Here is a 27,705-nt window from a genome sequence, read left to right on the forward strand (position 1 = left end):
ATTAAATTAGATTCCCTACAGTGTGGAAACAGGTCCTTTGGCCCAACAAGTCCACACCGACCCTCTGAAGAGTAACCTAACCAGTCCCATTTCCCTCTGACTGATGCACCTGACACTATGGGCAATTTAGCATGGCCAATTTACCTGACTTGCACATCTTTGGACTGTGGGAGGAAACCAGAGCACCAGGAAGAAACCCACACAGACATGGGGAAAGTGTGCAAACTCCACACAGACAGTCGCCGAGGCTAGAATCGAACCTGGGATGCTGGTGCTGTGAGGTAGCAATGCTAACCACTGAGCCACCGTGCTTCCCTAGACCAAGACTGTAACAGTTTTCATGCACTGCTCCTCACTTGGAGAGCTCTCATTTCATTGATGCCTGTGGTGAGCATTATTGAGCAAAGTTCCATCCACTGCAGTGGGGTTCCCGCCCAATAAGCTGGGTTAAAATTATACAGCACTCACTGTTGCTGGGTCAATAATTGTCTGGCATTGTATTCCATTCCAAATGCAAACACCTCCTGCGAGCAGGTCAAATATAACTTTGATGATAAATTTAACAGAAAGTTATTGAATACACTGAATCCGAGTTCTATGCTTTGAAACATAGGAAGTTAGAAAATGGGCACAGGACTAGGCCATTCAGCCCTTTGAGTCTGCTCCACCATTCAGTAAGATCATGGTTGATCATACACCTTTGCCCCATTCTTATTGATTCCTTTCGCCCAAAGAACTGTATCTAGTTCTCTCTTGAAAACAATCAATGTTTTGGTCTCTGTGGCAGAGGATTCCACAGGGTTAACACTCTGTGTAAGTGTATATGAACTCATCTTTTTCGAATCAGTGAGTCTATCATTAAGAAGTGGCCAAGGTATCCAGTCTGATTGGCTGAATGATGGTCTTCCCACCTCTGCATCAGGAGTTTATAAGTTCCTTTCCAGGGGTGAGGCCACGTTCTCTAGGTTGATGTTTCAATGCAGTATAGCAGGAACTTTCAGAATGTCTCCATTGCAATGTTTTCCTTCTCAGTTCGTAGGCTGCTTGTTTAAATTGATGTTAAAGACCTTGTGAATAACGGGAGGCTACCCTAGTTGACATTTATCCTGTGACCACCATTGTGTTACAGACAGCATTGTTTCAAAACCACTGGTATCAGAAGAGAACTTTAAGAAATAATTTGTCACTCTTATGGTATGGTCTTTCAAACAACAGAAATTATTTCCCTATCTGTACTTTTCCTCATATCTGTATCAAACAATCTGTATTTTGTCTGTCTTGTGGCGGAATCTAGGTTTGCTCAATCTATCATTGTGTCACTGTATTCTTTTGCTATAAATTCTGTGTCTTATGACCCTGCTTTACAACCCCCTGATGAAGAAGCAGCGTTCCGAAAGCTGTTGGACTACAACCTGGCATTTGTGATTTTTAACTTAATGCCTGAATGAATGTATGTGTGCTTGGAATTTTTAAAGGGGTATAGTTTAAGTTGCATAGCAGCAGAATAATGATCTTTTTCCCTCTGCCTTTTGTCAAAGACTCCACTTGTTAATAATAAATAGAGTTACTTTCCTATTGACGATGAAATCAAGTGTGAATTTTGTCCTGAATAGCAATAGCAGTCCATTACCTGATGAAGGGCTTATGCTCGAAACGTCGACTCTCCTGCGCCTTGGATGCTGCCTGACCTGCTGTGCTTTTCCAGCACCACACTCTTTGACTCTGATCTCCAGCATCTGCAGTCCTCACTTTCTCCATACATCAGCAGCAAGTGCAGTCAGAAACATGGATGCCAGAAACATCCAGAGTTTCTGATTAATAAGGTACCTTCCAGACTTAGCCTGCGCAGTGGATACTGGCTCACTCTGACTAATAAGAGGAAGTTTGTAATATGCACTCGCTGCATTGATGGTTGGTGGCAGAGGACAGTGAATTCAGAATGAAGCTCAGTTCCTGTCTTTATGCCTCATGCTGGTGGCTGTTTTGTGTTTGGACATTGCTTAGTGTAAAGGGATGTGTTCAGTAGGGGCTGATCCATACTTGTGACAGGCCATGAAAAGACTGTGTTGAATTCAGAGTATAGGAACAGAAGAAGAGAGATCAGCCCCTCGAATCTGTTCTGTCATTCACTGAGATCATGGCTGGTCTCGGATGTCACTCTGTAAACTCACCTTTGCTCCATGTTCTTCGTTATGTTTGTCTAACAAATCACATTTCGGCTTTAAAATGAGCAATTGTCTGGCATCAGCTGTTATTTGTGGAAGAGTTTTCCAAGTTTTTATATGTATATATCTTAGCTTCAGTTTATTTTATTTTATTTATTTAATTCACGGAATGTGGGCATCACTGGCTAGGCCAGCATTTATTGCCCATCCCTAATTGCCCAGAGGGCGGTTAAGAGTCAATCACATTGCTGTGGGTCTGGAGTCACATGTAGGCCAGACCAGGTAAGGATGGCAGTTTCCTTCCCTAAGGCTGTTAGTGAACAAATGGGTTTTTACTCTGACAATTGGCAATGGATTTGTGATCATCATTATACTCTTAATTCCAGATTTATTGAATTTAAATTCCACCACCTGCCATGGAGGAGTTTGAACCTGGTTCTGAATTAACAGGCCAGTGATATGACCACTCAGCCATCGCCTCCGCTAAATTTGAATGGTCTGGCTCCAATCTTTAGACTGAATCACCTCAACCAACATTTCCGAATTAGTGGAAATAGTTTTCATCTACCCAATCTGTTGCCAATGTTTTGAAAACTTTGATCTGTCCATAAACAATTAAATTCCAGTGAATGCCCACCTAGTTTGTGTTATATGCCCTTGTACTTTAATCCTTGGATTGCAGTAGCATTGTGATAAACCTACACTGCACTCTGTCCAAGGCCAATGTATCCCTCCTAAGGTGGGGTGACTAGAATTGCTCACAGTGACTCTAGACATGATCTATGTGTTGCTGGAGAAGCGCAGCAGGTCAGGCAGCATCTAGGGAACAGGAGAATCGACGTTTCGGGCATTAGCCCATTCCTGAAGAAGGGCTAATGCCCGAAACGTCGATTCTCCTGTTCCCTAGATGCTGCCTGACCTGCTGCGCTTCTCCAGCAACACATTTCCATCTCTGATCTCCAGCATCTGCAGACCTCATTTTCTCTAGACATGATCTAACCAGGGCTTTGGATAGTTGAAGCACAGCTAACCCTTTTTATTCTAGTCCTTGAGAAACAAAGGCCAGCATTCCATTCACTTATTTGTTTTTTTGGTACCTGTTCATGACAGTTAATCGGACCCCCAAGTTAAAATGTGAACGATCCTCTCAAGTGGTGCAACACTGTCGCCTTCCAATTACCTTGTAATTATTTTCATTTGGTTCAAGTTGGATGTATCTTGCCCATCTTTCCTTACTCCTGTGGCTATAATCGTCACATACTCCATTACTAGCCTTATACTTATGACTGGTGTGATGAGTCACTGCCACTGAGCTCAGTTGCTTTAGTAGAAATGATGTTAAGCCACTAATAAGAAAGGATGCTTGCATACGCTGTCAAGATCCATGTGACCAGAGCATCTTCGACACATTTTTTAACTCTTTGCTCCCAGGGGTCTCTATGTTCTAGCTGTGTTTCTCTATGATCAACTGCAAGTGGGGCTTTACAATAAGAATGTTGACCCCTCTGTTTCCATGTTGTTTGGCTTCATCTGTCATGCCGGCTATGGACTGGTGACAATCGGTGATTAATATGGTCATTCCTGTGACCTGCTACTGGAGCAAAAACTGTGTTCCCATGAATTGAAATCGCCCTCGAAATAACAGTGATGCCATAAATGTTCATTTTGGCTTATGCTACTGATTAAAATGATCACATTAATTGCATTGCCAGATACATGCTGCAGATAGTTGTTACTCCAAAGTTCATGTGGTGGAAAAGCAGACGGATGTAGCTAGAAGTGAGTTGATGCAGGTTCAGTGGTAATCGAGAGTGTTGTGTTAATAACCTCATTCTGCACCTCATTGATGGAGGGAGGGCTGAGGAGAATTAAATGCACCAAATAAAGCTAAATGACAAAGCTTTGGCAACTTCTGAAAATGCATGCACGTTTGTATAGTGGAACAGGAAAAGAAGCTTGTTCTAGGAAAGATTGTGTTCAGATAATTTTGCTCAAAGTATAATTTTTACCTGCGACTCCATTCTGTGACGTAATGTTAATATCTTCTGTCATTCTAAGTCAGTCCTGCTCATTTTTCTTGGTATCTTATTTGTAAACCAGTTAATGATCTGTGCACTGACATTGTGAGGTGGTCATAGCCTCCTGTGATATGAAAGGGATGTTGTGACATAATACAATGCTGCACTTCTCTACTCTGCAGAGAAGAATGTTTAGCTCTTTGTCAGTGAGTTGAAGCAACATTGTCTTGTTGCTAAGTGTTCCTAATTTATGGCTGCTTTCTCCTTATAGTCCAGTGTATGTTCTTTGAATTTAAGCATGATGGAATCCCTCACGGAAGTACCGCTTTTCTGGGGATTATTACAATGGGGCTGGCTATTTCTTGTTAACTTTTCACCTCACACCTTGATTTGTTGTTGGTCATACATGTGGGCATTCTCTTTGGCTTTGACAGCATGTTCCCACTCTGCCAGCGCCAGCTCCTTGCCAGTAAAAATGCAATTCAGTTGTGATGCCCAAAAGCCAATGAGGTGGAAGGACCATCTGTGGAAATATGATAAGCAAAGCTTCATTCACATTACACACGTATCGACTGAAGATCATGTTCCTGCAAGGCTTTGAAGGGAAGGTTTTGCACTTACTTAGCACCTTACTGCAACTCTTGGAAGCAACCCATAGCAGTACATGACTGTTTTGAAGCACATCGCTGTTTTTTAAGCAGATGTGCAGCTTTGTGCATTATCAGATCCCACAGAAGTAGAATATTGTAAGAAGTTAATCTGTCTTCTTGTACTGCTGAATGACGGAAGAATGTTGGCCAAACACATTCTTGTGAATGCAAAGTTCAATAGCTGTCTGAAAAGACCTATATATATATATAATACAATACAATTCAATACAAGACAGGAACAGGCTCTTCATCGATATTAATCCTTATTTCGACCTGCTACTTATTGCCCGTACGCAGTTTCTATCCTTTTGTTTGCCTCCCATTCATGAACCTATTAAGGTACACCATAAATGTTGCCAACGTGCCTGCTCCCACCACCCCCACTGGTAGTGTGTTCCAGGCACCCACTACCCTTTGGATGAAACATTTTCCCTGCATTTCTCCCCTCAACCTTCCCCCTCTCACCTCGAACCTGGGCACCTTTCCACTCTGGGGAAAGCGCCTCTGATTATCCACCCTATCTATGCCTCTCACTATTTTGCAGACCTCCAGCAGGTCATCCTTCAGCCTCCATCTTTCCAAAGAAAACAATCTGAGTTACCCAACCTCTTCTTAGAACTAAAACCCTCCAGACCAGACAACATCCTGGTAAGCCTTCTCTGTACCCTTCCCAAAGCAGCTGAAGGCCTGTAACCTACAAATCACTCAAACATTGGCAATTACCTCTGTTACGGGGGGGTGGGGTGGGGGAGAGAGTGAGGGTGGGGTGTCACCCTTGATAGGCCAAGCTGCAGCTAACAAAATATACATTTCTTTTTAAAAGGTTTTGCATATGTGTGTATCTATAAGTATCAGAACCATAGAAGATAGAAGCAGGAGGAGGCCTTTTGGCTCTTTCAGACTGTTCCATCATTCATAGAACATAGACATAGACCATTACAGTGCAGTACAGGCCCTTCGGCCCTCAATGTGGTGCAGACCTGTGATATTAATCTGATGCCCTCTAACCTACACCCCTCCATGATTATCCATATGTTTATCCAATGCCCATTTAAATGCCCTTAACATCAGCAAGTCTGCTACTGTTGCAGGCAGGCCGTTCCACGCCCCTACTACTCTCTGAGTGAAGAAACTACCCCATTATCTGTCCTAAATCTATCACTCCCCAATTTAAAGCTATGCCTCTTCGTGTTAGCCATCAGCATCCGAGGCTCTCACTGTCCACCCTATCTAACCCTCTGATTATCTTATACGTCTCGATTAAGTCACCTCTCAACCTCCACCTCTCCAATGAAAACAGCCTCAGTTCCTTCAGCCTTTCCATAACATCCTAGTAAATCTCCTTTGAACCCTTTCCAAAGCTTCCATATCCTTCCTATAATGTGGTGACCAGAACTGTACGCAATACTCCAGGTATGGCCTTCCCAGTGTCTTGTACAGCTGAAGCATGACCTCATGGCTCTGAAACCCAATCCCCCTACCAATAAAACACAAACACACCATATGCCTTCTGAACAACCCTATCAACCTGGGTGGTATCTTTCAGGGATTTATGCACCTGGACACCGAGAACTCTCTGATCATCTACACTGACAAGAACTTTACCATTAGCCCAGTACTCTCCATTCCTGTTACTTCTTCCGAAGTGAACTACCTCACACTTTTCCACATGAAACTCAGCCTAGTTCTGCATCTTATTTATGTCCCTCTGTAACCCATAACATCCTTTGGCACTATCCACAATTCTGCCTACCTTAGTGTCATCCGCAAATTTACTAACCCATCCTTCTATGCCCACATCCAAATCATTTATAAAAATGACAAACAGCAATGGCCCCAAAACAGATCATTGTGGCACACCACTGGTAACTGAACTCCAGGATGAACATTTCCCATCAACCACCACCCTCTGTCTTCTTTCAGCTAGCCAATATCTGATTCAAACCACTAAATCATCTTCATTCTCAAAACCTCAGATTTTGTGCAATAGCCTACCATGTGGCACCTTATCAAACACCTTACTGAAGTCCATGTATACAACATCAACCGCTTTGCTTTCATCCACTTGTTTGGTCACCTTCTTGAGGAACTCAATAGGTTAGTCAGGCATGACCTACCCTTCACAAATCTGTAATGACAGAACCATAATTCAAACCAATCATGGCTGATTGTCCAACTCAATAGCCTAATCCAGCTTTCTCCCTACAACCTTTGATCCCATTCGTCCCAAGTGTTATATCTAGCTGCCTCTTGAATACATTCAATGTTTTGGCGTCAACTACTTCCTGTGGTAATGATTCCACAGGCTTACCATTCTTTGGCTGAAGAAATGTCTTCTCATCACCGTCCTAAATAGTCCACCCGAATTCTCAGAGTATGACCCCTGGTTCTGAATGCACCCACCATCGGATACATCCTCCCTGTATCTACCCTGTCTAGTCCTGTTCAGATTTTATAAGTCTGTATGAGATCCCACCACCCCCCCAACCTCGCTCATCTGAACTCCAGCAAAAACAATCCTAACTTAGTGTTTCCTCGTGCGCCAGTCCCGCCAGCACTGAACTCAGCCTGGTAAACTCTCGCGGCACCCCCATCGAGAGCAAGAGCATCCTTCCTCAGAAAAGTTCAAAACTGCACACAATACTCCAGGTGTGGCCTCACCAAGGCCCTGTATAACAACACATCCCTGCTACTGTACTTGAAACTTCTCACAGTGAAGGCCACTGTATCATTTGCCTTCTTTCCCACCTGCTGTACCTGCATGCTTAAATATTATAGATATTGTAAACATGTATAAAGGTTAAAGAAGTAACTGAAGCAGTGAAACGTTTTCACAAAAAGTTAAATATAATACATGGTCATGGAAACCATGACATTCCTTCATTCAGCCGAGTAAGGGTTTCTCTTATGAAGCATGACTGGTATATTAACATCGTAATGTGTGTCTTACCAGTAGTGTTCTTTTATCTTGCAATACCTTTTGAGGCCATTGATGGATTTGTGATAGTCCTTGCTGGTTTAGTTACCTTAAAAGGTGCCGTTAATCTTTTTACCTGCCGACTTGTTCATTGTCTCACACTATAACTCTTGTGTTTGTAAGAATTTGTCGTTTTCTCTTTAATGATAACTGAAAGTTGGAGTTTAGCGAATTTTCACATCTGTGTAATAGTTGGGAAAATGTTGAATACAAAATGGAATGTTTTCTTCTCAGTGAGAAGCTATTGTGGAGGAGCAAAGAACTATAGGTTTCCCTGTACAAAAAATGCCTTGAATCCATTGCATGGGTACATTAAAGAAACGGATAATGGAATATTGGTCCTATCTGAAGCTGATTGGTATATAGAAATGAGGGAGACTCAGAAGAGCTCTGTTGTGCAGCGACTTGGCCAGACCTTGCTTACTGCATTCAGTGATGAGTGTGAAAATCTCAGAACAAATATATTGGCCTTGGAACTGATATATCATATATTCACCAGAACAGCATGAGGGTTTAATATAGGACAGATCTTATAAATTTGGTTTTCATTCCCTTGAGTTTACAGCCCGAGGGGTGATTTCATAGTTAAAATCATTAAGGGATTTGTAAGAGAAGGTATGGATGAAATTGTTTCCAGTAGTGGGGGAATCCAGGAAAAAGGCCATTTAAATGTGAAATCAGGAACCATATTTATCACAAAAAGGGTAGTGAAAATCTGGATCCATCAGCCATGAGGCACTTTGGATGCTGGAACAATTGAAATAGTCAAAAGCGAGATTGATAGAGTTTAGTTTGGCAAGGGCTGCAGGGATATCAGGCACAGTGTGTTACTGGAGCTGTGATACAGATCAGCTATGATCTAATTAAATGATAGCACCAACTTGAGGGGCTGAATGACCTGCTCCTGTCCCTTTTTTCCTGGTTTCAATAGTGGGATTCTGTGTCTGAATAACTTCAGAGAATCTAGAGTCAGGAGAAAAATAAGAACTTTGTTAAATTAATTGGGCAAGAATACCTCACCAGACAAAAGTGACAGCAAAATGTAATGTTGGAAGAGAGTGATAAGAGCCTCATTTTTACATTCCTTTACTGGTGTGCCGCATGTTGACTAGTTTTCCTCTCATTTCTGGCTAAAGTTTGATTTGTTAAAACGATAACATTAGTGGCTAATTTACTTGCCAGCTTTGGCTACTTCATTGAATTACTGAATGGTTACCAGGTTTGACCTGTTGTGTCCATGCTTTATGTAGAATGTGAGGGCTCAAGTGCCTCTGATTCACCCCTAATGGGTCATGTGGGTCTGACAGGCTAAGCCACAGGAAGCTCATCAATGCCCTGGTAAGCTGCACTCCCCTATTTAGTAAAATTCCTTCAGCGCTTCTCCAGTAGGCCTGTCTAAAAGTACTCCCTGCCAACCTGCACATTAACTTACTTAGACAAGTGGGGTGCAAGGTGAATGGGGAGGACACTCCAAGTCTGATGCACAGGCAGTGTACCTGTGTGGATCTCTGAGTAATTTGACCTGAAGGTTCTCATACAACTGTGCTTTTCAGACAACAATTCTGGTGCAAAAACAATTGTTAAATTTAGCAAATTCTTTTTGGTCGAGCTCCCCCCAACTTGCCACTCTGGGCTCACTCACATTGCCATGTTTCTGGTGCCACAGTGAAGTTTGAAGCTTTAAGATTGGCAAGAGCTTGCTGTAAAAACAGCCTCGTTATTCCCAGTCTGCCAGAGAAATAGTGTGCCTCTTGTGAATGTAAGTTCATTTTTAGGACAGTACAACTTGGCAGAAGGAGCCATTGAACAGTTTTGTCTACTTGAGTGAACATTCAACTCTTTAATCACCTTTCTGTGCGCTGACCCTGCACCACTAATGACAACTACTCAACTAATTCCACACGGGAACCAACAACCATCAACAAAAGATTATCCACGCCTGGAGTCTGGATTAGATTTGAAATGAGATTCCTGAGGTCGAAGAACATTGTTTCAGCCCATTGTCCCATAAAGTAATCCCATGAATAGCCTGCAATATACTGCCTCTGCTTGGCCATTCACAATCTGCTGCATAGAAATAGAAAGGTTTGCAAATGTACAAGAACAGAAAATATCATTATCGTTTTCATCAAGGTACCCAGTGTGTGGAAGTAAACTGCCTGTATACTTTTGTATTCTGAGGAAGTCGCTATCAGCATGTCAAACTAGCACAGATATGTAAAAGACTTTTTGACAATACCTGCCCACAATTGAATTGGTTGTATGGAATTGAAGGACATTGTGAGGCTCATATACATGATGCAGTAACCTGCACCCCACTGTGAACTGTTAGCTCTCAAAGTGCATACTTCAATGAAATGGATGTGAGCATAACTTTTCAAAGAATTACCACTCTCATGTTTATGAAAGGCCACAGTGATTTAAAGGGTACTAAACACACATTAAAAATATTCAGATGTACTTATCTATAAAATATATAGTCTATGAAACATACCATTTATACTCATGCGAACACTGAGTTTCAGAGATAAATGTTGAATCAAAAAGTAGGGCATTGACTTTTACAGGAGAAGTATTTTCGAGGGAAAATCCACCCCCTTCCATCACATTGATATCACAGAGTTTCCATACTGGAGACTATCCCAACAATACTCTCCCAAAGTCAGTGCACAATGTGCCAAAAAGTTTCTTCATAAGTCTGCCATTTCTTCTTGATGTTAAGCTGCCAAATTGGAGATGGGAGCCTGTGATGACATCCTGATGGAAGGAGTTGAACAGCTGTCTTCAAAAGGCTGTTAGTTTATGGTTCTACCACTGAGTGGGTTTGTGTGGGGCATGTTGCACTTCAGCAGGGAGTGGGTGATGATTACAAACAACCTGGATTTTTGATGAAAAGTCAGGGTTAACCTTTACACAAGATCGACCATTAAACTATATTTGGTGATCTGACCTTTTGTTTAATTCATTTAGGGAATGTGGACACTGCTGGCTGAGCCAGCATTCATGGACTAACCATCATTGTCCTTGTAAAGGCGGTGGTGAGCTGGCTTCTTGAACTGCTCCTGTCCATTTTTGATGCACATAGACCCACAATGCCATTAGGGAGGAAGCTCCAGCATCTTGACCCAGTGACACTGAACAAACAATAATATATTTCTAAATCGGGATGGTGAGTGGCTTGAAGAGAAACTTGCAGGTACTGGTGTTCCCATGTAGCTGCTGCCCTTGTCCTTTTCAATGGTAATGGTCTTGGGTTTGGAAGGTGCTATCCAAGACGCCTTGGTGAACTTTGGGCGGCACGGTGGCACAGTAGTTAGCACTGCTGCCTCACAGCGCCAGAGACCTGGGTTCAATTCCCGCCTCAGGCGACTGACTGTGTGGAGTTTGCATGTTCTCCCCGTGTCAGCGTGGGTTTCCTCCGGGTGCTCCGGTTTCCTCCCACAGTCCAAAGATGTGCAGGTTAGGTGAATTGGCCGTGCTAAATTGCCCGTAGTGTTAGGTAAGGGGTAAATGTAGGGGTATGGGTGGGTTGCGCTTCGGCGGGGCGGTGTGGACTTGCTGGGCTGAAGGGCCTGTTTCCACACTGTAAGTAATCTAATCTAATCTAATCTAATCTAATCTAATCAGAAAGTGTTGCCAAACAAAGAGATCTAGGGACATAGGTGCATAGTTTCATGAAAGTGGAGTTGTAGGCAGATAGGGTAGCAAAGAAGGCATTTGGCACGCTTGCCTTCATTGTCAGAACTTTGAGTATAGGAGTTGGAACGTCATGTTGTGGCTGTATAGGACGTCGGTGAGGCCATTTTTAAAATTCTGCCTACAGGCAGTTTTGCTCTAACGCGTCTTTCATTAACTTGAATTGGCTGTATTGCGATTGGGTGAATGGGGAACACTGTTTCTAAATTGTAAACTTTTAAAGTGTATGTTGGCTATAATGTGATTAGATTACCAATACTTTAAATGTTGTTTGTATTGCGCGATGTTTGTATAGCACGGAGTCGCACAGGAGCGCAACTATCGTGTGAGAAAAGAACTGCCTGTACAATTCTAGTCACCCTTCTACAGGATGGGTATTGTTAAACTTGAGAGGCTGCAGTAAAGATTGACAAGAATTTGTCGGGATCAGAGGGAAGGGGTTGAATAGGCTTGGGCTATTTTCCCTGGAGTGTTGGTGGCTGAGGGGTGACTTATAAAGTCATGAGAGGCACGTATAAGGTGAACAGCCAAGGTATTTTTCCTAGAGTGGACGAGTCCAAAACTAGAGGGGCATAACTTTTAGGTGAGTGAGGAAGGATTTAAAAACAACCTGAGGGGTAACTTTTTTACACAGAGTATATGGAATGAGCTGCGAGAGGAAGTGTTGGAGGTGAGTAAAATTATAACGTTTAAAAAGCCTCTGGATGGGTACATGAATAGGAAGGGTTTAGAGGGATATGAGCCAAATGCTGGCAAATGGCACTAGGTCAGATTGGGATGTCTGGTCGTCAAGGACAAGTTGGGCCGAAGGGTCTGTTTCCATGGTGATTCTATAACAATCTCAACAGGTCAATCAACAGTAAAAGAAAATATTGATCACATTCTGAAGAAACATGAATTGTTTTTCTCCACAAATTATGCTGAGCACCATTCGTATTGAGAAATCATAGGTATTCTGTGCAGGAATGGAACCAATATCTTCAGTTTATTAACTACAATATTTTGGAGTTCTCTTTTCTCTTTTTTAATTAATTGCCAGTATGTGTGGATGAATGGAGGCTTAAAATAATGTGCTGCCAAATATCAGCAAGCATCTGGAGAAAGCATGGGGTGTGGAATCAATCCATGCATTGTACAGTTTTCAGAAGAGATTTTTTTTATTAGCCTTGATAAAAATTGTTAAAAAATGTTCTGCACAAAGATTTGTTTTGCTGTACATCTGCCTTTGTCAACATAGAAATATAAATTAATTTTTCAAATCCCTGCCCTCGTTGTCCTACGCTAATGACATTATTTCTCGTCTTTATCTGAAGGATCTGGTTTGATGCTGTTAAAGGCAGGCAATGTAATCTCGACGTCAGAGGAACTGGCTGTTGTACTATGCTGTAATTTTTGCAGAAATGCAATTATGTACTGCATTTCACTGTGTACCATACATCACTCGGGACATTAAAGATCACGCTGGTCAGCTGATTAGAAATAAAACCATCAGGACCAACTCTGCATTGTGTGTTGAGAGAGTTTCACTATGTAAATTGAGAGTTTTTCCAAAACTCAGACTTCAAGGCACACTTTAGGTTGAAGCTGTAAATTTCACCAAATCTTAACAAAAGTGATTAATCATTTTTCCCCTTGTGTGATTCTTCCTGGCCCTGCCCAGTTTATCCTATCGTAATGTTTCTTGTGAGATTACAAGATGCCCAAGATCAGACTCTCAATAACTGACTCATGAAGCTCAGGACACCCCGTTGGACTGGGAAACCTACACGTTCACATTCGTCTCTCCTCCTCAGATGGCAACCTTGTGATGGGATGCCTGTGTGCTGGGATGCCTGTGTGATGGGATGCCCATGTGATGGGGTGCCCGAGTGCTGACTCTCCATTAGAAGGGTTTATGTTTTGCCAGTCTGGACTGTGTTGCTGGCTCACTTTACTGTCGCTCTGTGCTCTCTCTCACGCACACAGCATTGATCTCATGGCCGGTCTTTTGTTTCTGTACGATGCCTTGTGTGTGAACTGTCAGAGTGGGGAGCTAACGTTTTCAACACCAAGGCAGTCTTACAGCCAGGGCTCAGAGCCAGGCCTCATTATGGAGCAGTGAGCTTTGTGAATTCAAGCACTGTGGGGGTTACAATCATGTATCTTAGGGTTTCTGTGTCCTGGCATTTAAATATTTGTCTGTTGCTGCATACTATAATTTAAAGAATATTTACTGTGCAGAAAACAAATGAAAAGCAAAATCCTATTCCTAACTATATTTTATCACCGCATGTTGAAAAGATCAGCTCCAACAGAGAACTTCCTTGACCCAGATCTTCTCCTGCACTGTTGCCCGTTTCTTAAGTGACTCCAATGTTTTGGCCTCCACGATCCTTCTTGGCAGTTAGTACCCTCTGTGTAAAGAGATATGACCTGGCACATCCCTACATTTGTCCTTTGGTTTGGGCAACAGGATGAAGTAGCAATCAGAAATGCTGATTCAGGTTTGCTTTGTCTAGCCTGGAACGTTACACACACAGATAATGCCCCATCACACAAACCTTATCCTGGCCACATCTGGTTCAGGGCTGCTTTGGCCTCATAACCAAGTGGCTCCTTGCAGCTGTTCCCCAGGAATGACATTGCTGCTCAGCTCCGCTCTTAATACTCCATCAGCAAAATCTTCCAGGACTGCCCAGAGCTTTTAGAAGTAGATCACCATTTTAGATCACAGGGTGAGCTTGCCAATTGGAAACAAAATTGGCTTAACATCTGGAGACAGAGAGTGATTATAGAGGGTTGTTTTTCGGACTGGAGGCCTGTGACTAGTGATGTTCCACAGAGTTTGGTTCTGGGTCCACTTTGGTTCGTCACTTATATAAATGATTTAGATGAGAGTGTAGAAAGCATGGTTAGTAAGTTTGCGGATGACACCAAGGTTGGTGGTACAGTGGAGAGTGAAGAAGGTCGTCTAAGATTCCTGCTGAGTTCATCATTGACTTGCATAGATAAGGTATTTTGTTTTAGTTAGATTTTTAGATAGTTAATGATTCCCTTTCATTTGAATGTTCATCTATAACTAGGCAATAAGGGACCAATAACTTTCATAATTCAGTAAGAAATGAAAGATAAACTGAAATTGCTGGTGCCGTAGTGAGGGTGAAGTCAGACACTTTGTGCTGCCCACAATGAACCCGCTCACACCGCCTTGCCCACTGTGAGCACGCTCACATCACCTTGTTCACAGTGAACACGCTCACATTGCCTTCCCCACAGTGAGCACTCCCACGTTGTCTTGCCTACTGTGAGCATGCTCACATCACCTTGCCCACAGGGAGCACGCTCACATCGAGTTGCCCACAGTGAGCACCCTCACATCACCTTGTTCACGCTCACATCGCCTTGCCCACAGTGAGCATGCCCATGTCACCTTGTCCACAGTGAGAACACCCATGTCACCTTGTACACAGTGAGCACGCTCATGTTGCCTTGCCCTCAGTGAACACGCTCACATCACCTTGCCCGCAGTAAGCACACTCATGTCGCCTTGTCCACAGAGAGCACGCTCATGTCGCCTTGCCCACGGTGAGCACGCCCATGACACCATGCCTACAGTGAGAACGCTCACGTCGCCTTGCCCACGGTGAGCACGCCCATGTCACCTTGCCCACAGTGAGCACGCTCACGTCGCCTTGTTCACAGTGAACACGCTCACATCACCTTGCCCACAGTGAGCACGCTCACGTCGCTTTGCCCACGGTGAGCACGCCCATGTCACCTTGCCCACAGTGAGCACGCTCACGTCGCCTTGTTCACAGTGAACACGCTCACATCACCTTGCCCACAGTGAGCACGCTCACGTCGCCTTGCCCACGGTGAGCACGCTCACATCACCTTGCCCACAGTGAGCACGCTCACGTCGCCTTGCCCACGGTGAGCACGCCCATGTCACCTTGCCCACAGTGAGCACGCTCACGTCGCCTTGTTCACAGTGAACACGCTCACATCACCTTGCCCACAGTGAGCACGCTCACGTCGCCTTGCCCACGGTGAGCACGCTCACATCACCTTGCCCACAGTGAGCACGCTCACGTCGCCTTGCCCACAGTGAGCACGCTCACGTCGCCTTGCCCACAGTGAGCACGCTCACATCACCTTGCCCACAGTGAGCACACTCACATCACCTTGCCCACATGATCACACTCACGTCGCCTTGTTCACAGTGAACACGCTCACATCACCTTGCCCACATGAGCACACTCACGTCGCCTTGTTCACAGTGAACATGACAAATGACAAACCAAAATCAGGGCTGCTCTTATTCAGCTCATCTTTATTTTATACTAGCGATACAAATTTGTAGTTTTGTGTCTCTTTTTTTTAACACTGAATCCAAGCATTGAAGGGGCTGTACCTGCTGTTGAGAAAAATCCTCTCTGTTTACAGCAGATGCCAGTGTCAGGTTGGCTCTGTTGCTGGTACAGTTCCTCAATGTTGGAAGTTTGAAGGTTCGAAGCCTCTTTTTAGGAGCTCACCGCATCATCCAGGGAACGAAGCCTGATTTGTGCATCACTGAGGCGCTGTCTTTCAGGTGGAAGTTTAAACCAGGGAGTTATATCTAAAGGCCGAATAGATTGCATGCTACCATTTGAAGGAGGGCAGTGAGTTCTTTATCTTGGTTAAGTTTCCGCCCTTAAACAACGCTGCATCATTGAAGTAATTGATAGCTCCTGGAATTAGGCAGCACAGAAGGAGCCCATTCAGTCATAAAGGACACTGTAGTTCTTTGAAAGTGCTTTAATCTGTCCCACTCCTTTTCTCTTTCCTCCAGCTCTCCAATGGGCTGGCAGTATATTGAGCTTGTGCTGATTTCTTATGGATTGCAGATTGCATATCATGCAGTGCCTTGAGTAATACATGGTTGATGTTACTATTCCAGCTGCCTAGTTTTTTTAACCAAAGACAAGGTCCGCCAGAAAATTAACATGGAATTTAGTTTACTTGCTGACTTTACTATGAGTTGAAGGAGGTACTGAGCTCAGTGATTGGAATGTCCACCCTGTTCATTATCTGTTTCAAAACAAAGTAATGAACAGCCTAATCCTTGATTTGAAGTAGCATTTGAACCATCTGCTAATTTTAATTGAAATGATGTATCCCAAAATCCACTTCCTCTGCTGCTATTACCTTACAATGTTTAATTTAAATTACCGTCTAATTAATTATTTTAGGCACAGGATAACTGTATTAACAGGAGCAGATTGCATTGTTTCTTGGTGATAGGAGGTACACTAATTGTAAAAATGTGTAAATTTGATCTGCAACTTATGTCTTGACACATCATAAGTTATTTTCATGTTTCACTTTCAAAAGTCAATTTTGGGGGAGAGGTGTGGTGACGGGGGTGGGGGAGAGCTTGGGATATTGACAATATTGATGGCAGTAACATTGTCCTTTCCAGGCGTCATCCAGGCTGAGAAAATCGTGTAACGTTCTGACTTGATTTACATGCGGCCTACCCTTTGCCTCTGCTGCCTGAGTGCTGTTGCTGCAGATTAATTCATGGCCTGTAGCACATTCCCAACTGCTGTCATCCTCACATAAGGGCTGGGAGCCACTGCTTACCTATTGTCCAGGATCCCTGTCCTGATCCCTGTCCAACACGATGTGGAGCTTCCTGTCTTCATCCCTATGCGACAATGTGAAATCATTAACATCAACCGGGAAATCAAGGAACCCTAAAATTGACCGTTTGAGATATTTGTGTATGGAAAATTAATATGCTCTTGTGACATTTTTCTGATGCTTTAGTAAAGCTGCTCGAATAAGCAGTTTAATTTCTTTGTTATGGTATTACACAGTGGAATGTCTGATGAATGGCAGTTAAGTATTTGCATGCTGTGGTAACAGCTGAGTGAGCCTTATAAACATTACACAAATGATTAAATATACTTCTGTTCAAAGACTCAGCTGGACCTTATCTACCTTCTTTGTGTTTCTGCTGATTTTGATTGCAAGTATCCTCCAGTCTCATCTCTTTCTGTCGGTAGTTTCTCCCCTAGCTTGTGACAATCCAGTTCCTGACACTACCACCAAGCAATCCATGATGCAATTTCTTCTGTGGCTTAGAATGGATGTCCTCCACTAACAGGTGACATTTACACAGCAAGCTTCTAAACAAGGAGTTTCTTGACAGGAAGAATGTCCCAGTGCTCGGGGTGATGGGGTGATGGTAGAACCTTTGTAATCAACAGCTGGAATTGAGACAGGGGGTTGCACAGTACTGAGGTAGAGGTGCATGCTGGGCATTGGCTGGAGGACGGCTATAAATGCAGCATGGCCTGAAGCAATGCAAGGATTCTTCGGAGAAAGGAAGAGGTTAGCAAGGACTGGCTGTTGGGTGCCTATCATCAGGCTGAAGATAGATCACTGAGTAATGCAGATGGTGAGATGACAAGGAGGGTGCTGGAGGAGTCGATCCTTGATGTGACAATGGCCCACATGGAAGTTTTGATTGGTGTCAGTGACTGTCCCTCAATTCAAGGATGAATAGTGCTCAGGGTTGAGGGTGTCTCTGCCATCAGTGCCTGCACAGACTGGTTCAGAACCCACAGATCTGTGTGCACATGAGGCAGGGTGGCCTGCGAGTTAGTGGGATCCAGAATGTAGGATCTGCTTCCTTCTCTTTCATTCTCTGCTACAGCTCTGCCTCATCATTGAGGGGCTTGGACTCCAAACATTTTTAGTGGGATGTGGGTGTCACTCTCTGGACCAATATTTATTCTCCATCCCTGGTTCACCCAGAGAGCAGTTAAGAGTCATTCACGTTATAGTAGTTCTGGAGTTACTCAGAGGCCAGGCCAGGGAAGGACGGTGGATTCCCTTCCCTTAGGGAAGTCCGTGACCGAGATGGATTTTTACGACAATTGGCAGTGGTTCGCGTTTTATTCCAGATTTTAATTGAAATCAAATGTCACCATCTGACACAGTGGGATTTGAACCATAGTGTGCCCAGTGTATTTGTCTGGGATTCTGTGTTACTAGTCCAGTGTCATTACCACAATGCCACCAACCTATTTATCACTATATCAGAGCTTTGCTGAGATTACTGACTGGGTGGAGACTGCTACCAGGGACAGTGGAGGTGAGGTACATGAGTAGATTAGATTACTTACAGTGTGGAAGCAGGCCCTTCGGCCCAACAAGTCCACACCGACCCACCGAAGAGCAACCCATCCAGACCCATTTCCCTACATTTACCCCTTCACCTAACACTACGGGCAATTTAGCATGGCCAATTCACCTAACCTGCACATTTTTTTTGGACTGTGGGAGGAGACCGGAGCACCCGGAGGAAACCCACACAGAAACGGGGAGAATGTTCAAACTCCACACAGAGAGTTGCCTGAGGTGGCAATTGAACCCGGGTCTCTGGCGCTGTGAGGCAGCAGTGCTAATTTCTGGAGATGGAACTGTTTATGGACGGGAGAAGGTTTGGCTCCCTCTCAGTGCAGATTGTTTAGGGTCAATCTGGAAGAGGATTTAAACCAGTTTGGTGTGCTGAGAAATTTCTGGTGTGAGCAGAATATATGCATAAGGATGCCCTGCTGATGTTGAGCTGAACAAAACCCTGACAATAATAAATAGGCTGTGGGATTCAAGAAGAGGTGAAAGAAGCAAACAAAACAGAGGTTAAAGTTGAGTTTCTGATTCAAAGGCATGCCCCCTTGGCATTGCCGAATCAGTGGAATGGAGGCTGTGTGAATTTTATCTCCCCTCCTCTCTGATCAAGACCCATTCCCACACTCATCCAATAAGTCAAAAAAATCAACAGCTTAATTTTAATGAGAAAAACATTTCCAGCCTAATCCTCTGCATGTGTAAAAGCCTTCAGAAACAACGTCAGTTTTTTTTTCCCACAGTTTCTTATTGAGATGCAGCACTGGGAACTGCTGATAAGGGACTTGTGCAAAGTTCATTTCTTTCGGTTTTATACGCCGAATGTTCTGTTTTTTGGTGGGGGTGATGGGAGAGTGATGGAGAGCACTGCAACTCCACCGATGGAGCTGCTCCCATCTCAGTCATCCAACTTCAGAAACAGGAAGAGTACCAGCCCAGCCCAGTGGGCACCCAGTTTTTGAGGTGTGAGTGTGAAGAGGTGGAACATGTAATTAACACATTTAACTCAAGCTCCGACAGTGCAATGAAGGGTCTGTTTTAAATTTATCAATGGTTGGATGGGTTTTTGCAAAGGATCTGCATATTTTTTTAAAAACAGTTAGATGCAAAAGTTACTGACAGGGCTAGTGCTTGTTGTTCATATCCATTTGTCCTTGAGAGCAGTTATGATTCAACCACATTGCTGTGGGTCTAGAGCCACATGTAGACCAGACCAGGTAAGGACAGCAGATTTCCCTTCCTAAAGGACATGAGATGGGATTTTTTTCTTAAATAGCAGTGAGAAATAATTGTCTAGTCACCATAACTGAGACAAAGGGTAAAATCTTCCCCGCTCCTGAACAATGTGGATGGACGTTGACGAGAATGTTGGGACAAATGTATGAGAACAGTAGGGAGGATTTCTCACCATTGAGAGTATAACATTCTGTTTTCCAGCTGAGTGTTGAACGATGAGATGAGATTCTGGGCAGCAAGCAGCGAGAAGCCTGTTTCACCTTTGTGACAACGTTGTCTCACCTCGTTAATATGAAGTGTCTCATTCTCTCACCCCTCGTACAGATACTGGCCAGCAACATTACTGCCATTAAAATCAGGGAGGTAACCTAGCAACTCCAGCTCACTGCTGGTTCCTGCAGATCTCCATCAGGCACCAACATCTCAAGGCGTATTCCACTGGCAGTGACTGCAAACACTTCAGGTCCCAATCAGTGTAGTGAGGTGCCAGTTACCCTCTGTCAGACAGGTCCAGAGCAAATCAATCAGGACAACTACGAATTGCAGGCACTTGATTGGGCGCCCAACAGGGCTTTAAAGATGGCATTTGGCTGCAGGAATCCTGGGAGGTCCCAGCGGTATCTGTAGCAAATAGGAGAACACAATGAGTGGCCTGCCCATGGTGCATTAGTAATGGGCTGAGTTGGGAAAACTTGCTGGGGGTTATGGAAAGAAACCTACCATGAAACCTGGAAAAATTGGCACTCAATTTCTGTTAAGATTCAGCCTAAGTTATGATTCTTAATGTTCTCCACCACTGAGAGTTTCCTTACGTCTCTTGTTGATTAATTTATAAAGACTGATTAGTCAACAATTCTAATATTGGCATATGATGTGACCATACCCAAGGCAATCTAGACACACTTTGGTCTTTTTTCATCTAGAAGTCTCAAATAACTAGTACATTCAAAGAGATTATTTTTAAAAGCATCAGAGGCAGTCTTATAATACACCAACTTCCCAAACAGGATTTCCTGTTATAAAGGAGTGCTGTTTAGATGGAAGCTTTCGTTAAGAACGAACAGCAGTGTTTGAGTATTTGTGTTTGCAATTAAAATGGTTCATTTCTTTCCTTGCACTTACTGTTCAAAAAGAGTGGTGGACGGATGTAGGTTCTATCACTCACCAAGGTCCCAGGATTCGTGCTGCCCCACCTGCTCCACTTTCATCTCATACTTCAGACTGAATATTTTTACAAATTTACAAAATTATGAGGGGCATGGAGAGGATAAGTAGGCAAAGTCTTTTCCCTGGGGTCAGGGAGTCCAGAACTAGAGGGCATAGTTTTAGGGTGAGAGGGGAAAGATATAAAAGAGACCTGAGGGGCAACTTTTTCACGTGGAGCGTGGTACATGTATGGAATGAGCTGCCAGAGGATGTGGTGGAGGCTGGTACAATTGCAACATTTAAGAGACATTTGGATGGGTATATGAATAGGAAGGGTTTGGAGGGATATGGGCCGTGTGCTGGCAGGTGGGACTAGATTGGGTTGGGATATCTGATCAGCATGGACGGGATGGACTGAAGGGTCTGTTTCCGTGCTGTACATATCTATGACTCTATGATTGTATGACTTCCACTAGCTTTGTGGGAAGAAGCATTGTGAGCTCAAAGTTGCAAGAAAAGGTTGATTTAGTTATTCCTCAAGCTTCCCCCTTCCAGCAAATTCCAGGCCAAGATCTTTTGCCTTGGAGACCATCAGTTTGTGAGTACACAGATCTTAATTCCTAAAGAAACACTCAGTGGTATGACAGCTCCTGTTAACGTTCAGAAACCAGTATTCAGACAAGTTCCAGCCCTATCTGGGAGAGATACAGAGACCTGTCTATATTGTATTTGCCTTGTTGCTGAGGTGCCCCGACTGAGCAACCTGCAGACCACCCCCAGGACCAAGATGGTACCTCACACAGCTTTCAAGGTTTCTGCAGCTTTAACTGTCCATGTCCCAAGGTCTGCTTCGGCCGTTGTGTGTGATGCAGTGTATAAGTGACTCTCCTTAAGGCACATTTCCAGATCTCTTCTGAAATGTATCAGCTTCCTCCACCCCTTCACATGAGAATTCCAGATCAAAACCATTGCTATACAAAAACACAGTCATCTCCCCTTGACTCTAGTTCCTCTACCAATTAAATCAGTGACCTCTGGTTTCTGGCCCATCTGTCACTGGGATTGAACATTTCATTTTTCTGTATGCACTGTTCTTCTGTGTACTGGAGTCAAATGCTTGAGGTTGATTGGGTTAATGTGTTTAACGCCTCAATGTTTCTTTTAGCACAGAACTTGCAGCGGTGGGCCCACTTCTAAGCGACAGCTGTGCCAACATCAAATCTCATCAATCCCCAATTTCTTAATGACATCTGACAATGCCAGTTAGGAACCATTATCACTGAGGAAGTTCTTCGTATGAATGCTTTAGTTTTATAACAGACCATCTCGATTATTGACTTAGTTCAAAACACTAGTGAGCCTATTTCCTGATGTTCATACCTACACAGGCCCATTTGAGAAGTGGGTAATAAGATCTCACTGGCAATGCCAGTTGGCAGCCTTAGGACTGTTCTTGAGGTTTTCCCCTGGGGTAAAAAGGACTTTGGTACACCATTGTTCTCTTATTTTAGTATTAACAGCATCAGAACCTGTTACTGGCTCCTGAAGTTCGGGAAGTTGATGGTGTTATAGATCAATGGGCATCACATTGACAACTCTAACTCGTGGATCTATAATGCCAGATTGTGTGGGATGTCAGAGTCACTGGCTTGGCCAGTATTTGTTGCCCAAACATAATGGTCTTTAAGAAGTTGGTGGTGGTGAGGCATGCTGCAGTGCAGTCAGTATATCCATAACGCTGTTTGGAAGCAAGTTCCCAAATATTAACCCAGCGGCAATGAAGAATTAGCAGTACAGTTCCAAACCAGGATGGCATGTGACTTTGAGGGACACTTGCAGGTGACGGTCCTCCCATGTGTAGCTGTCCTTGCCCTCCAGGTCAATGCTTCCCAGACTTTTTCCTACTGTGACCTCACTTTGGTTCTTAAAAATTGTCATGAGCTCTCTGTTGAGTAATGGAGAGGGAAGAAGGATCTGTGAGAGCAGGAGAGGTGTGTTGTCCATTGCTACATTGGCAGCAGCTGCCCCAAGTTTTAGTGTGTTCCTTAGCACGTAGTCCTAGACTTGGAATACAGCAGTTTGCAACACTCTGTTGAGGTGCATTCTTTACATTGAAAGACCATCAAGTTTTCAGCAGACCAAAGAGCATCTTTCACCAAGTTGATGGCCCTCCAAGTGCAGTTGATGGTTATCTGGGTGTGCGACCCGGGGAACAGACCATAGAGTACAGAGTCCTGTGACATGGAACTGCTTGAGACAAACCTGGACAGAAACCACTTGCATCTCTCTCCAAATTTCCTTTGCAAATGCACATTCCAGCAGGAGATGTGTGACAGTCTCTACCCCCCCCCCCCCCCCCACCCCCCATACCCCACAACCACTTCAAGGGCAGTGTGCGGTATCATACAGAGACTGGGCAGTATATGAAGGGTCTCGGTGCCCTTCTCACCATCAGCCAGGTGATGTCCTGATGCTTGTTGGAAAGTTCTGGTGATGAGGCATTCTGCCAAATGACTTTGACAGAGCTCAGAGCAACCACCTGATGAAGGAGCAGTGCTCCGAAAGCTAGTGCTTCCAAATAAACCTGTTGGACTACAACCTGGTGTTGTTTGATTTTTAATTTTGCTCAGAGAAGAGCCTGATAGGATCCACCTTCTCCTTTACCCACATGGTCTTGAGAATGCTACGTGCTGACCACTTCCTGATAGACTTGTGGCCAAAGGTCTTTTCTTTCACAAATGTTTCCATTAGAGACAGGTGATATGGAACAGTCTAACTACTTGGAGTGTTTTTTTAGATTAGATTACTTTACAGTGTGGAAACAGGCCCTTTGGCCCAACAAGTCCACACCGACCCGCCGAAGCGCAACCCACCCATACCCCTACATTTACCCCTTACCTAACACTACGGACAATTTAACATGGCCAATTCACCTGACCTGCACATCTTTGGACTGTGGGAGGAAACCGGAGCACCCGGAGGAAACCCATGCAGACACGGGGAGAATGTGCAAACTCCACACAGTCAGTCGCCTGAGGCGGGAATTGAACCCAGGTCTCTGGCGCTGTGAGGCAGCAGTGCTAACCACTGTGCCACCGTGTTCTGCCGCAACCAAGCCAGACCCATCCTTTGCAACACCAGCTTCGGGTAGTGCCGCAGTACATAGTGACACTTGGTGTTTGCATACTGAGGGTCTATGCACAGCTTGATGCAGCCACACACAAAGATGACCATCAGGATGAGGGTACATACTGTCCTCCACCTTTATCTAGGGCTTTGTGTATTGTGTCCTTTGTCCCAGTCCATCTATGACCTGCAGATGAAGTGATAAATGACTCGGGATACACACAACAGCTCAAGTTCAAGGAATGGGCCAGACCTGCACCACATGTGACAACAGATAAAGTACTTCAATCCCGATGACCAGGTTTTTACCCATAATGGAAGGGAGTGGTGCTCCCAAAAGCACAGTTTCTGCCTCACTTTTGTGATACGCTGCTCACAAGTTTTGGTACACACCCCAGCCCCTCTGAACCAAGTTCCCAACACCTTCAGGTAATCTCTTTTGTGGAGGGAATAGAGGATCAGTCGACCCGTTCACAGAGAACATGGCCTCTTTCTCGCCTCGATTTACCTTGTCGCCCAAGGCCAGTTTGAACTGGTCACACTTGCACATGACTCTGTGCACTGACAGTGGATCTGAGCAGAAAACAGTGATATCATCTATGAAGAGGGAGGCCTTAACCTACAGGCCTCCACTGTTTGGAATAGTCACTTCTCTCAGGTTTGCATTCCTTCTAATGGACCCAACAAAAGGGTCTGTGCAGCACACAAACAAGGCAGGAGAGAGTGGGCAGCCCTGCCTGACTCCAGATCTGAATGAGAAGCTACTCTGACATAAAGCTAACAGGTCATTAGTCCTCAGTTTTCCACCCTGTTTCCTTCTTAAATAGTGGGTTGGTATTTGTTTGATGGAAATTTTCCAGAATCTATAGAATTTTGGAAGTTGATCACCAATACATAAATTATTTCTATAGCTACCTCCTTCAACATTTGGGTTGTAGAATATCAGAATGTAGGGACTTATCAACTTGCCGCCTCATTAATTTCTTCAGTACAACCTTCATATTAATACTAATTTCCTTCAATTCCTCATTCTCCCTCATCACTTAGATCTCTAGTTTTCAGATTTCTAGTCTCTTTCTCAGTGAAAACAGATACATTTTGCTTCTCTACCAATTCTCTACTTGCCATTATAAATTTTCCTCACTTTACCTATAGTGTACCAATGTTTATCGTAGCAAAACATTTCCTTTATTTTAGAACTATAGAAGCTTTTACAGTTTGTTTCTATGTTCCTGCTAAATTGTATTCGTATGGTGGTTGCATCTGACATTCTGACAGCGAACTGAATGGGTGAACGTTGAGAGAACTTTAATTCGCAAAGCTAGATGAGTGAATGCATCAAAAATAATGTACAGACCAGAAGGGTTAACGTAAAAGGTGTTTAAGTTAGTATGTTATATATGGGATTGTGAAGCAATGAGAAATAAAGGAAGTTATATGAAGAAGCTAGTTGCTTTCCCATGAGAATCAGAACAAATAGAAGGAGGTTACAAACACAGGCAAAACCAGGTTATTATAAATGGAAAATAAAAGCAAATGCTGGAAATTGGAAACAAATACAAAAATGCTGGAGAAACTCAGCACATTTGGCAGCACCTGTGGAGAGAAAAACAGAGTTACCATTTCGGGTCTTGTATGAATCTTCTTCCAAACAGTTCTGTAGAAGAATCATATAAGACCCAAAACCATAAATGTTAACCTAATGATTTATAATTGCCAAAGTATGTCCCATTACTGAAAAAGAGCCATACTGCACTGTATTAACCAATCTCCCCACACACTGTGATTTTCAATAGAACCTTGAGATATATATCATCTAGGGTTTCCCTTTTGTGGAAGTATTATCTTTTACCTTAACTAACTCTTCCAATACCTGACCTTACCATTTGTTCATTATAACATCCCTCATACAGATTCCAGCCACTCCAGTGTTTATCTTCTTCCAACTATTCTTCACCAAATGGTGGTGTAAAGAACTTGTTAAGTATTTTTGTGAATTGTCTCTGCTCCTCTATTAACTCACCATACTCTCCCCTTGGGTGTATATTTAACACTTCCCTTTTTTACTATGTATTAGAATATTCATTGTACTTCATAATATTTTGGTGATTAATAGCTGCTCGCACCTTTTTCTTCCTTTCTTTATCCCTTTTTAACATTTTTCTTAATTTCTCATATTCTGCTAGTTATGTTCTAATTTTTATATGCAAGTGATAATTGTATATCAGATATTTTCAATTACATGCTGATGTGGACATTAATTTGAATTTCACTTGAGCACATTTAAGAGACACTTCCTGAAATCGTGGTGCTGTTGAGTTAGGAAGTATGTGCTTGTAATGTCTCTAAATAAATATTATTCTGAATAACGATTGGCTCCTGGCTTTCTGGGATAAAGCAGAATTAAGTTACATTGATATAGCACCTTTCACAACTTCAGAATGAAGAGCTTCAGCACCGATGAAGTATCCAGGAAGTACAATCACTGTTGCAGCAAACAAATACTTAGCAGCCAATTTGTACGCAGCAAGGCCTCACAAATGGCAGTGAGATAAATGATCAGATAAAATGTTTGTAGTGATGTTGGTTGAGGGATAAATATTGGTTGGGACGTGAGGAGGACTTTCCACTTCTCTTTGAATAGCACAGTTTGAAGTAGGTAACTGAAGATGGAACAGATTGCAGCAGAGAATAGACATTATCGTATATTAAGTGTAATTGGTGGTAAAATGTGTATGTCATGAGAACACAGAAGAAACATTTTTTCCCAGCTTTATTTGTTTACCCATGTTCATAGGTACATGTGCTTGCTCAGTATTGTGTGTGTTCATATGTGTGTGTGTGTACGTGATGTGTGTGATGTGTGTGTATATGTGAGGTATGTGTGTGTGATATGTGTGTAATGTGTGTGTATGTGTGAGGTGTGTGTATATGTGAGGTATGTGTGTGTGATGTGAGTGTATGTGTGAGGTGTGTGTATATGCATAGCTGTATGCCTGCATATTCTACCTTTTGGAAAGTGATTCAGGTTTGAAAAAATAGGTTTACTATTTTGCGAGTGTTTTCCTACACAATGTGGATCACCGTTGTGCACAGAAAACTACCCAACTCACGTAAAAACTCCAGTATAAATAAGAAATTAACTCAATGCAGAATTTTAAAAAATAATTCAAACTTGTCCCTGCAGCCCAAATGTGTGTTATCGTCTTTCACTTTTAATCTACACCTGCTGACATAACTACTGCCATTGTGATTCATGCAACTCTGAGATGATTTACCTTGTTTTGATGTTGCAGAATTGTATTTTTCATCAACTTAACTCAATAAAAGAACAATTGAGGCAATGGTTTATTTTGATAGGCAGTGGGAACTTAGAGTGGCTGACTTTTTCTTTCTTGTTACATTTATTTCTTTAGTGCTCAATACTATGCACCCACAGTATTCCTCAAGGGCTTTCTAAGAATGTGGCTTCTAAATATTAGGCTTGTCATGCTAAAGCTTCAGTGAGTGCCTTTTAAAAGAAAAATGACTGT

At 43.3% G+C, this 27,705-nt stretch overlaps 1 protein-coding gene across 7 annotated transcripts in view; it reads left to right on the plus strand.

Annotated features, from left to right (window-relative positions):
• The window catches only part of garnl3 (GTPase activating Rap/RanGAP domain like 3), a 451,733-nt gene that overhangs the window by 145,938 nt on the left and 278,090 nt on the right, over window positions 1-27,705 (plus strand). The window lies entirely within an intron of this gene.

The sequence above is a fragment of the Chiloscyllium plagiosum genome, unplaced genomic scaffold, assembly GCF_037043375.1.
Source record: "Chiloscyllium plagiosum isolate Xiang-an unplaced genomic scaffold, Cpla_swu_hap1 HiC_scaffold_21, whole genome shotgun sequence".
NCBI lineage: Eukaryota > Metazoa > Chordata > Chondrichthyes > Orectolobiformes > Hemiscylliidae > Chiloscyllium > Chiloscyllium plagiosum.